This window comes from Anarhichas minor, unplaced genomic scaffold (genome assembly GCF_050575085.1).
Source record: "Anarhichas minor isolate MPS153535 unplaced genomic scaffold, ASM5057508v1 ptg000024l, whole genome shotgun sequence".
Lineage (NCBI taxonomy): Eukaryota > Metazoa > Chordata > Actinopteri > Perciformes > Anarhichadidae > Anarhichas > Anarhichas minor.
The window spans coordinates 16,774,470-16,785,094 of record NW_027466470.1 but is presented as its reverse complement, the minus strand read 5'-3'; positions in this window follow the sequence as shown (position 1 = coordinate 16,785,094).

The window sequence follows — 10,625 nt, the reverse complement described above, 5'->3', positions numbered from 1 at the left end:
AGGTGCGGGTGAACCCGGCAACCCGGTTGCTCATTCCTCCAATAAGGGAGCGCATCGTCGTCCTCATCTGCAATTTCAATTTCGGCACGCTGGCGAGCAAATCCATAATTGTAAAAATCTCGAGCAAGCGCCGTCTGCCTCACTTGCTCCCAGATCTTATGTGCGTCAATTTATGTTTTGAGTAGACGGCCAACGGCCTCCAGCCAATCCCATTTTCCTGTGTAATCCATACATGACCTCCAAGTTACCAGCAGAATGTGTTTTCCAATATTCTATCAATGTTGATATAACTGTTGTCTCGCTATGCGTATGCAGTGTGTGTGTGTGCGCGTGGGTGTGTGTGTGTGTACCTCAGATTCCAGAGTTCATGGCACGAGTTATGATTTACCTCTACAGTGTGCCGCAGTAATTGGATGTGACACCATCCTCTCTGCTCTCCCCGGGGGATATAACAGGAATCTGACTATTATGGCCCCAGTCATGAATGTGTCACGACAGCTGCAAACAAAGGCCTGTGATTTGGATAAGACTCTGTACGTCGTCTCTGCGCTGATATATGGGGATAAATGCTGCGAGGGCAAATTAGTTTTCTGTAAAGCAATTTGCAGTGTTTACAAAGAATGATTAATTGCCATTGTTTGGAAGAAAAAAAAAAACTATGGTCGATGTTCAATATTACATGTTCATCGTTATCCCTGCCAGATACATACTCGCCCAACAGATATTTGTGTAAACTGTCACATCTAGTTTTCAAAAACAACAGAAAATATTTTTTGGACCTGACGTACACAAACAGGGGTGATCCCCTGGACACACGTTTTGCATGCATCTGATGTGCGGCGCTTTGTTTAAATCCCATCGTTTGTTGAGGGCTGAGCCATCAAATCAAATTGAGTGTGCTGTTTTGTATGTGTTCTAGCCTCATAAAAGTAGTCTCTGAGTGAAATAGCAGGTATGCTGATATCAGTATTCCCACAGCCTGCATAATTGCTGTAATTTGCTTTCCCTTTGGGTAATCTGTAAACATGGCTGTTTTGATGTTTTTGGCATCCTCCATTGGCTGAGCTCTCCACTCCTCCAGCGGAGCCCCCATCCCAGCCCAGGGTGACACAAATAGATCCTTCCCCAGAAGGCGCACGTAGTTCCACGCGGGCACAATCAATATGGCCCAGTCGTCACTGGAACTATGGCAGTATTAAAAGCGCCCCGTGAGCTGGTTCTCGCCACGCCGGCGTTTTAGGGAAATAAAGCTATTGATCCTTGGGGGCCTCTGGCGGAGCATTAACCTGGGCCCGCAAATTAGAACGTGCTCATCTGGACACATCTGCCCTGCAATGCTCCCACAAAGCCGGTACCGGGGAGAGAAAAGGAGGGCTGTGAGGCCTGCTGCTTCCGATGATGAGTAGAGCGCTACTTGACGTCCGTGTCGGAGCGGGGGAGGTGTCTGGATGCCCGGGACTTCCATTAGAGGCCCAGGATGGTGGCACGGGTCGATGTGGTAAGGTTTGGTTGGGGGTACTCCATCTCAGATCCGTGTGGTTCCTTCCCCCACCGATGTAGAGAGAGAGGGGGCTGACCCGCAGAAAACCTAAGCTCCTGACTGGAAGGACAATGAGGGAAAGAGCTTCCAATGCTTGTTCCAGCGGTGTCAACGACTTTGCCTCTTTACTCTGTACAATTCTCTTTGTACGAAAAAAACTGATACATCATTTTCTGTTATTATTTTACAGAAACATGCAGAAGATTTTCACGCCCTTTCACTCTGCACGCTGCAAACGGTAAACATCACCTTGTTTGAAGTATTGTGTACCAGAAGTCTTGGATTTAGTACAACAGTAAACTGTAAATTCCATTTTTCAAATTGCATTTTTATTCGTCTGCAAAACCTAGAATTACACTTCCCTCCACGGACACCACGAGGCTCTCTGAGCCATCGATTCAAATGTATCAGTTGCTGGGGTGTTATACAAGTCAGTAATTATATTTGACTAGGAGATCAGAGTCTGGATTCACAGAGATAGAAACACAAACACAGTTATATGCATCTACGTGCACAGACATGGGTTTAGTATTCCTATATTTGAACTACATCTCCAATGCAACAACACACCTATGACTCGTGACCCCGGCCTGACCCTATTTATTTTGACACAACATGTTATTTAAGTATGAATTATCCAGTTTGGTTTCACCCGTAGACCACATTTAAACGTTCTTTGCTTAACATTTGCCTTGTTAGTGTTTACCGACCAAGAGAATGCATGTATGTCTCCTAACAACGCATTTCACCAGCTACGCTCACACAGACAGAGACACTTTGGAAACTTTCCCTCTTTTTTTTTCTTCTTTTTTCCCCCTCAGCCTGCCCTACCAGTGGGACGCCTGGAAGTTCTCTGCCCCAGTTCTCCATGTCCTTGAGAGTTGTGCCTTCGGGCCGGGGCTGGTGGGGTCCCGCGGTGCACAATGTGTGCTTCTCACTCAGGCTCCCGCTGTACTCCGCCGCCCCTGCATGGCTCTGGAGAGTTGCCAAACTCCGAGGGGTTGTCGGCGCGAGTGGGGGAGCGTGCGCGTTGCCACAGAACCCGCTCTCCGAACATCTCACTTCCTTCCCCCATGACAGTCGACCGGATATAAATCACTTTCCCCCGGATTGGCCGACTATAATGGGATGCTTGGGAAGATGTTGTTATGAATAATCAGACTAATGGCAGCAAACAGTGTGAAGTGATGTGCATATGACTGAGGATCTTTCCACATCCTGCTTTTGCAAAGGTTAAACCATAGGGTAGGGTGTGCGATGCCAGCTTAGTGAAGTCAACACAAGCCTATGTGAGATTAGAAAAGAGAGAGAGAGAGAGAGAGAGAGAGAAAGAGATTATTTAACTTGTTTGATGATCAAATTAACACGAGAAAAGGAAATTCTAGAGGGTGGTCAAAATTTGTAGCTGTGTGTGTTCGACAAATCTCTTTATATTTTATTCAGTACAAACCCAACGTGTTTTTTCGTAATTAATATGGATATTGGCCGACAGCAAAGATAAAGATCCATTTTCTATATTTTGTCCTTGGACCGTGCGCTTAGGGAATTCACTCCCCTTTTTCTTTTCCGTTTCCCTGGCTTAGGCATGGGGAATTGGTGGGATAAGAGGCTATTCCCTAAATAGCCCATGGCAAGAGGTATCCTGATTAGCATGCTGCCTGCTCTCTGGCAGCAGTCCTCCAGGCCACCAGCGCTATCACTTACGTGCTGTTTGTATTTGTAGTTGATAGTGTGTGCTGTTATAATTGGAATGAGCTCAGGAACCTCGTTTGCTTTTGATCCGCTGCCAGCCACTCAGAGTGCTAGTGGGCCACAGCTCTCACCTCAACACTCCCGGTGGATTATGGGAAACTGCAACGCTTATGTTCTAAAAAAGCGCCTGACAGCATCTCACTCAAGGTCGAACAATACAATGGTAAGAGTGGGGAGCGGAAACCGAAAAAAAAAGATGGAGGAATAAAGTTGAACAGATATTTGATGTAAACACTGGATATTGAGTGGGGAGCTGGAAAAATGGTATTTGGCATCGTGGAACAAAGACGCAAATGTCTGAGGACCGTCGTGATTGTTTGGGGGGTAGTTTCAGTAACATGCAAGAAGACATGGAATCATAGCTCTCAGAGGACCTTAGCGTAAATGTGAACTTCTACGGACAGCAATCTGAGCTAGTGATGTACACGATTAACCAGTGCAATCAAACTAACAGCAGTCCTTTCCACAGTAGACATTTTGACTGAAAAGTACACGTGTTACAAATAACATTAATGTTCTAATCCTTAAGGTTTCAGTCCTGGTTGATTTGGCGATAGCTGTGGCTGCAGCATTAATACTACAGCACACACTCCTGGAACAGGAAAGTTACTGCAACCAAACAACATTTATTCTTTTTGAGTCACATTCTTTGTTTTCTTTTTACAATCATTGCCTGAACACAACATCAGTGAGAAATACATTGTGTTTCCTGTTACTGCTTCACAATAAAGTCCACCCTTTGCTTCCACCAGCGCACTGCTTTTAATGTGAAGCAGCTCAAATAGCAATTGTTCCACTTGAATTAGCAGCAACTTAACAGAGAGGATGCAGCTGTGTGAGAGTGAATGGTGAGGCTCATATCAGTGAGATAGCATTACAAACAGTAACATTTGTATCCCGTGAATCCCCTGCACGGTGATTTGAATCCAGCAATGATATAGCAGACTCCGTCACTATAAAAACTACGATGATAGGAGGCCATTACAGAATGTATGGTATCATCTTTTCATGAAAATCGCATTATATTATTTTAACTTTAACATTTCTATTGAAGTCTCCAATGAAAAACACCAGGACCCTAAAACTGAGGCAGCTAAATGGAATTCAGCCGTCATTCATTTTATTGGGTACGCCTGTGTCAAAATGTTAAATGGTGCTTTAGAACTTAGCACTAACTTAAATGCATAATAGTTTCTGCGATTCAACACAGTATCCCTCACCTGGACCTCATCAAGAACCAACGCGTCAGATGCGAAGAAGACTCTCAATTGATGCACGCTTGAGGTTCACCTCCTCTCACTCACTGTGGCCTTTCGACAGTTTGATTTGCTGGCTCAGCACTTTTCCAGAGTGGACCAACTCCTGCGACTTACGGGAGTTTGATGCTCCCTTGCTGCCAAAATGCCAGCAGGCCGGTGAAAAAGGATATCCGAAGCTCCTAAGCTCAATATTTAATCAAGCGCTAGGTTACATTTGCTGTTTGATTAGGTAAGAGAATTCCACCTCCCAGAGTCTCTGATTGCTTTGAAAATATTTGGCCAAAAAAAAATTATTACTCCTCTTTGAACTGTGTGCTCTCAGCACTAGTAAAAGTTTATAATTGTCACAGATTGTTGCTGTATTCTCATTTCCCTTTTCCCTCTACTTCATCTCCTCTGTTTCTTCCTCTTCTTCGAATATTATAATTATTACTAAACATTGTTTGCATTACCATCCTTATTATTGGTGTTTTGTTGTCGTTACTGTTGTCCTATTCAGCAGCCTCATTATTATCCATGTTTTTTTTTTGACCATGAGTCCATCTTGTCGCGTCCTAATCATCCAGGACTGCAGGAATTCACCTGAGAATAACCCTGATGAGCTTGTTCCAGGAGGGCATTACCACTGGTTAAGTACAAGCACCTGCTAAAATATTGGCAATTAGGACATAATTAGCTGCTAATGTATTTCTAATCCGAAGCGGGCCATAGATTTGTCTTTTTTTGCGTAGACTCCCTTTTTTTTCTAATGTTCTCTGTTGTTATTGTTTTCCTCAGGTATTTGTATCCCGAGAACATTGACTAAGTGCCCTAGTTCATCATATGCAAATGGCTTATTAATTACACATGCATTATGCCCGTATTCAGAAGACATCAAAGGGCCTGCGAGTCTTCAGATGGTCCCCCTCTGTAACACACTCGGGTTACAAATGCCTGCGTGTGCACTTTCCTGCATGCCTTTTCGGGCAGAATAACTACATCCTCAATTAAAAACAAAATTTCACAGGAACCTCTTCCTCCTTTGCCTCCTAATATCTGAGAAACACCTCCGGTGGTCTGGGGTTGTTTGGTAACTGCAAATGGCAAAGAATCATTTGAGCCTAGATTACATAGCGCTATTAGAAAGCAGTGCGACTGTGAGTGTATCTCTGCAGCAAAGCAAAACCAACATTTGCTTTCGTAAATGAGACATGCCTACAGTCAGTTCAGTGTGCGGCCTCACTAAGTTGTACCAGATCTTTCCATTGATCGGCTCCTTGATCACCATAATACTGTTTTGGTATCAATGCCTCGGCCCGAGCCTCAGACATTTCTGTTCTGTGTCTGCGGGTTGGCTCTGTCTATCTCTCCCTGGTGAGTTCTCTGTTAACGACCCATACAGCAGGTGTCAGAGTGTGATTTATACGACCTATAATGCCTCACATTGATTAGCAATAGCGCTCTAATGGGATGCCAGCTCTCAAACTCAGGTTAAAAAGGGGGAGAAAAAAAGGCATTGCGCATCACACCTTCTTCGTGCTGTTCTATATCATGAAGCATCCTTCTTTTTTGCATTAATATCAGCAACCCAAGCTGCCCGATGAGATGGCGTAGAGGGAGTTTGCGGCGTGCAATCACTGTAACCCTGGGCAGTCCTCTGTTATCTGTCTCTGGTGGGCTGCTCCGACTGGGTGCTGCTAGCATAATTAGCACAGCACTCACTTTGATGATAAAATGGGTAATAGAGCATTCCTTCCCTTCCCCTGCCTACCTGATTTTACCAACGTTTATTGATCTAATTAAAATAATTCTGCTGTTAATGGTGTGCTTTTTCTTGTTATGGGAAGGAGGTTTTGATTACAGACACTTAAAAAGATGACGAGCGTGAGCGGAGGCATTTGATTTCAAGGTAGATTTCATGTATCGGTTTAGAATTTTGTTTTATTAATGATACCAGTGCTTGGTGCTGACAATAAATGTCTTCTGATTTATCCACCCAGGAAAGCTGGAAAAAAAAAAATCTCCCATTGACAATATATATAGAAGTGCTGTGGAATACTGATATTAGAACATTTCTTCTCTTCTCATGTATAGGAGCGTATAGTGTACATCAAAGCCACCAGGTGGGGCTGATTCTTTCACAAATGAGTCTCACTTTGGACATTTTTCTTGAGGATCACAGCGGAAAATGCTTAAACGAGGTGTTATTCTATGGCATTTTTGTATGGCACTTCCAAAACTATCATTTCTCATTAGGAGAGCAAACTGTTTGTGGTTGTCCTCATTACTAAAAAGACAGAGCTCTACCCCCAAAGGTAACTTCATCAACACCAGAGACAAATCTATCTTAGGTGCTCTATTTATATTTCTGACTCACTGCCACAAAGATTTATTCTGCACTCCTGTCAATCCATCTCTCTAATGGGCAATGGCATCCTTTTTAGTTTCGATGGCTGGTTGTGTGTGTGTGTGTGTGTACACACATGCATGCGTGCACATTCTTTAGCACCGGGATTATTCTTTTTTTTTTGTCAGACGTGCACACAAAAACAAGTACCTCGAAGTCACAGAGCCCGTCTCCTCTCTAAAGAGAGTCATCTTTAGATAGAGAGCTCAGATGTCATGTAATTAAGATGATAAAAAAAAAGCCCATTTGCCATTCCATGGGTTATTAATGTGGACTAATGACGCTCAGATCAACTATAAGATGTCTGCCTGTTATGGGGTTAATCTCCTCATTCTCGCAAAAGCCATGAAGATAAACATCTTTACACAGAAATGGGCTCATGAAAATCCCCGGGAGAACTGTATCCCAACTTCATAAGAAAGTTTGAAGGACCAAAAATAAAACTGCTGCGCGGACTTGCATGGTCATTTCTGCAAAATGTTTACACGAAGCAAAGCTTTGAATCTTAGATTCTTTGCAATGCGGCATCCATGAACAAATTCGTAAAATTTGCACCACAAAAACTACACGTTAACTGATAAATATTTGTAGTAAACCATTTAAACACACTAATATGTCCATTAAATACAGTCAAAATACAGTAGAACTTGCATTATATCACAATTGAGCTACAACCACTATTTGTAATTGAGCTTAATGTCTATTTTTTGCTTTCTTAGTATGTTTTCAAAAGGTTTCAGCTGTGCAAGTATACAATATTTATTAATCACCTTCAGGGGAGCTTGTAATCCTAACATGAGACTCATCCAAACTGAAGATGCAAAGTTTTCATCTAAGAAGTGAAGATACGACAAGTTGTTCGTTGCCACTGAAGGTCACAGTTGCACACTCTAAATTAAAAATGTTAATCACTTTTCTTTCTCAAATTGGCAAATTCATGAGGAGTAACCCGTGGGTTCACCGGAGTGTATGGGTGGCGGACGCCCCCTAATATATCGAATGTGTAAATGTCATGCCTTCTGATGGCTCTATCATGAATGCTGTGATCATTACGTTGTCATTAGGTAGCAGACTTGGTTGCACCTCGTTAATGCACCCGAGCAATCTGAGGAGCGGCAGATAATGTTGTGTGGTGGTGGTGGTGTTTAATGAGGGTCCGTATTTGCATACTGGCCTCCACCCCCACTTGCGTTCCCACCCCGCTCTCATTTATAAAAATAAATCACATTAGAACATCACCGGCTAATAAAGTCGTCTCCGGCCCGCATCCCACGTCCCAGTGATAGCCAAATCTCAGTGCAGGAAATACAACAAAGCAGTCTCTCCGGATTAGAGAAAACCTATTATAGAGAATTCTCACATGGCACGGCAACATTCTTCATATTAACACCGTGCTGCTGAAGTAAATTACCGCGGTTGTTGTGCACGCTACAATCAAATGATTTATCAAGAAATCTCCGATTGGAAGTTGGAGCAAATGTTGAAAGCCAGCCTATCAAATAATGCAACCACTTAGACGAGTCAGATTTAATTACACATCCCATCACTGCAAATAGAAGTAAAATAGGAGCGTGTTTGATTTTGAAGTAGTTTGTAATCTTGATTGCACATAATTGTACAGGGTACCACCTGAGGCGAGCTAGTTTCACTGCCATTTCTGCATTATTGAAAAGCTTTGATTTTTGCGAAGAAAAGAGTGTGTGGCTTTGATTGTGAAAGAAATGTAATTAATAGCAACACTTGGATTTTAAAGTCAAATGACGAAGCCCGTTTCATATGCATCCCTGATACCGTGTAGTGCTGACTAGGAACATCACTTCCCAAACTAGAGAGGCCAAGAGCCGCAACCTTGTGAGAGTGCTTTGTCCTGTGTCGGTGTGTCTGTCCAAGTGTGCACTCTGTTCATGCCCCCAAGTCGAAGCCCGCTAAATAAACAGTGTGTTTCCTGATGCTTAACGGTGTGCACGGCCCATGCACCGCCGATGTCAATCCACCCAGGACCACCAGTGGCCCCACTTCGCGTACTTACTTACTCTTTGGCTCACTCCATCCTTCCTTCATGCTCAAATTGACACTTGGTGCAGAGGCAGGCAGACAGGGGGCCTCTCCGCCCTGCGCCTCCAGAGATGTGGCCCAGCTGTCAGCCGTCTAATCCAGTCCAACCTCCCCCTGAGCCAGGCAGGAACTCCGGGCCTCTCCCCCCTCGTCCTCACGCCTAGAGGCACAGCAAACAACCCTCCCCTCGTCAACACTAACACACAGCAGGCCGGGAGGGGACCACTTTGCTAGTCAAATCAGTCTTGACCAGTCTTCATAAATCAAGTGCAACCGTGTGACGGCACACCCCAAAACCCTGTTGTGCACGAAGGACAACAGGTTATTGACATTATGTTAACGTCGTGCTGGAATATATTGCATTACGTATCACAAAACCAGTTAAAAAATTGGGTTTGTAGCACAACCACCGAAGTGGTGCAGACAATTTAAATCATTTTTGGTTTCCAATCAGCTCTCACAATCTGAACAAAGAATCCTCCGGCTCTATTGTCTCCTTTTACATCATAGGTGCTACTGTTGGCATTGTTACTATGGAAACGACTGTACAGAGAAAATGGCACATTGGCAAATATAGATACACTAGTGCGGACATGAGTGAGATATCCAATACACTGCTGTGTTTTACAGATATAGTCATCTGATCTGGCTTTTGCAGCCATGCATATGTAAATATGTGTATTACACTAATAGGCAATTTGATTAAACATCAGAACAGCATTTAAAAAAATATGTGTTTATTTTTGGGTTGTTCGCGAGTGCTCGTGGCACAGTCGTGGGCATGTGTGTTTTATATGTCTGTAGTGTGGACTCCCCAAGGCATTCCCAATATCAGTATTCCTGTAGATGTGTTTGATGTGTTTGAAGCCACGTAGCATACCTTGGAACATGACAGTAAACATGGCAGAGGCTCTCCCTCAGTGGAGCAGTGATGCACGTCACCCCTCAGAAGTGTGTGACGGGTGTACAAACCAAACCCACCGGGCCACGTCGTCCCCCTGGGATTCTCCCCTTACTATGCTGCGCTGGCTGGCTGCATGTTGCTCAATGCCACGCTGTTCAGAATAATTCCACCCTCAGCCTGGATGACAAAAAAAAAAAAGAAGAGCAAACTAAAACGGGAGACAAACAAAGAGAAGGAATGCAAATGGACTCGTGACAAGTTATGGAACCCACTTAACTTGTTATCTGACCCAGCTGCAGCAGATGTCATGATATATCCCGCTCTAATGTTTTCCCGGTGTTTCATCCCTGGAAAATCACTAGTGTATGCCTCCTGCATGCACCCCTGGGGAAATTAAGAGGCACACTATGTATCTCGTGAGGATTCCCCCCCCCCCCCCCCAAGAATGAGAATAAAGCAGGCGGCATGAAAGAGTAGTGTTGGTGTGAGGGAGTTATTGGTCTGGCAAAGGGATTGCCAACACATCAAAATAGCATGGGTGTTGAACAAGACAAAAACTTGCACCATTTACACCTGCCAGAGAGAGAGAGAGAGCGAGAGAGAATGAGCGAGAGAGAGAGAGAGTCATCCTGACATGGAATATTTCCATAGCCACATGCGCACAGCATGATGTGAAGTGCAAGAGTTGACGCTTCATGTCAGACGGAATTTCATGAAGTGACATGTACA